Genomic DNA, 2769 nt, shown 5'->3' with positions numbered 1-2769 from the left:
TCCTATTTTATAACAGTGGTTTTATGCAGTGTTTGGCTTTTTGTGACTGAGATGTTTCACTTAGCATAATGTGCTCAAGACTCAATTGTTTTTCAGTGCTGCATAATCTTCCATTGTGTGAAGGTACCATAGCTTTTCTATCCATTCATTTGTTGATGGGTATTAGTGTGGCTTCCATCTCTTTGTTATTGTGAATAACACAGTAACAAATATGGGTGTGCATACATCTGTTTGAGTTGTGACTGTGGTTTCTTTAGGGTATATTCCTAGTAGTGGAATTGCTGGATCAAATGATATGATATTTCTATTTCCAACTTTTTGAGAAAGCACCAGACTGCCTTCCATAGTAGCTGTACCATTTTACACTCCCACTGACAGTGAATAAGAGTTCCAGTCTCTCCACAACCTCACCAGCATTCGTTGTTTGCTGCCCTGTGGAACTTTGCTATTGTTACTGGGTCATATTTGCACTTTATCAGAAGTAAAATGTCAGGTTTCAGTGAAAATGGAGATAAACTTATCAAGAGATCGAAGTAAGGATTACTAAATCAAATCTGTCTCAGACCAAGCTTTCTGGGAAAATATATTAAACAACCTTCCCCCAGCACATTCTTTGGTACAGAGATTCTGGTATCCTGTGATGTCCTAGCCTTTATGTTTATTTTATCAATTTTAGCCTCTACATTTTTTAAGGTTTGGAATGTGGGATTGTAATTTTCAGTGTTGGTGTTCATAGAGCTGTTTACTGAGGAGACTGTTGAGTGTGAGGTAACCAGCTAGGTCAAAGCTTTCTCCCATCATTTGTAATGAATTTAGTCTAGTGAGTTAATCTCTCTAAGAATGTGTTGTCATTGTAAAGCAGAAGTATCAGTGTTAATGGCATTTCATTTCTAGGGAGCCGGAGGGGCTAAGAAGTTGTGCTGCTGACCCAAAGGCACATTATTTGAGTCCACTAGCTGGTCCTCAGGAGAGAGTGGGGGGGTCTCCTCCCTGGGGAGTTTTTGCTTCTGAAAACCACCCAGACAATCAGCTGTGAGTCAGTCCCAACTCACTGGGACATTAACAATATCAATAGTATTTCAATTCTGAGTAATTTTATGATCAAATGAAATACTATCTATGAAAGTAAAATACCACAATTCTTGCATATCAGTACCTCAGTAAATAAAAGGATCAATCATTGTTGACTTTGATTTCTTGATTGCATGTTTGTAGAAAACAGTGAAAGGTAAAATTCTGGCCAAGTTTAACAAGTTCAGTTCATTGTAGAAGTCAGCTATTGTTGTTAAGTGCTGTTGAGTCGCAGGCAACTCAGCGACCCTATGAAGGAAAGTCCTCAACACTTGTGTGTGACTTTCACCCTCTCTCCAGGTTCATAGGGTTTCCGGAGGCAAGTTATTATGGAAGTGAATGCCACTTCTGCTTCCAAGCTTGTTTTAATTGGGGAGCTCCACCAAACACTGTCCACCATAGGTAACCATTATCACATTTGACATTTCAGTGTCACAGTCAGCTAGGTGGGATTAATTTTACATTCAGCTAATAACTTAAGACTACCTTTTTAAAGTTACTCACTCACCTGACAGGTAGTCAGATATTATCAGTGGGGATAAGTACTAGTCAAACAGTCATACATTGGACTAAAAATTCTCAGTGATCATGAAAATATCAAAGGACTAGACATCTGTTATAAATTGGAGATAAACTGACTTAAACACAACTGACAGCAACAATTCTGCGTTGTACAGGAGTTTTGATTTCAAAACCACACACAGCCCATTGGTTTTCTGAGTGCATCACCTCACAAAGTAATGTGGGGTTATTTTGTTGTTGTTATTATTTTTGTGTGTGTACCGTTACATCAGATCTGACTGGTAGAGGAGGAGATTGCCCCTCCTTCTCCAGTAGAGCATCTGGTGGATTCAAACTGCATTATCACTGGGATTGCAGTGCAGCTTCTTGCCACTAGGCCACCAGAACTCCCCACAGCAATGTTATTGTTGTTAAGTGCCGTTGAGTTGTAGATGACTCATAGTGACCTTAAGAATGAAAGACCTAAACACTGTGTAACTGATACCGTTTCTCCAAGTTCATAGAGTTTGCACAGACGAGCTATTTCGGAAGTGGATGCCACTCCTGCTTCCAAGCTTGTTTGAATTGGGGAGCTCCACTAAACACTGTCCACCATGAAATACTAATTCTCAGGCCCTGCGTGGTGTTGAAGAATACTGAATATCCCTTGGAGATATTACATAAGTAAGAAGCCCTGTGAACATCTCCAAACCTGTCTTGGAGGAAGTTTATCCACGGTGCTCTTTAGAAACAAGGATGTTCAGACTTGATCTCATTTTTTGGGCATGTTTTGGGGGAGGGAGAGCAGTTCTTGGGAATGTATATCATGTTTGGAAAAGGAGCGAGTCAGAAAGGAAGACTGTCAATGAGACAAAACGACCCAGTGATTGACTGATCAACAGTGGGCATGGTGGCAATTGTGAAGATGGCTCAGGATCAGGGAGGGTTTCGATCTTCTGTCCATCGGGTCACTGTAACTCAGAAATGACTGGGTGACACCTAACACTATCAGCCTCAGCTCTCCTGAGCAGAATGCTGAGCGGGGGGGGGACTGCAGCAAGCTCTGTAGGGATTCTGAGGCACTTGCAAGGTTGATGACACTATTAGGTTAAGAATTGAAACACAACCAGCATTTCTTGTCTTGAAGAGGAATCTAAATGCATCATCATAAAATTAGATGTTTAATTTAGGAGCAAA

Source organism: Elephantulus edwardii, unplaced genomic scaffold (genome assembly GCF_000299155.1).
Source record: "Elephantulus edwardii isolate Elephantulus edwardi_28Jun2011 unplaced genomic scaffold, EleEdw1.0 scaffold00011, whole genome shotgun sequence".
Lineage (NCBI taxonomy): Eukaryota > Metazoa > Chordata > Mammalia > Macroscelidea > Macroscelididae > Elephantulus > Elephantulus edwardii.
This window is presented reverse-complemented; position numbering follows the sequence as displayed.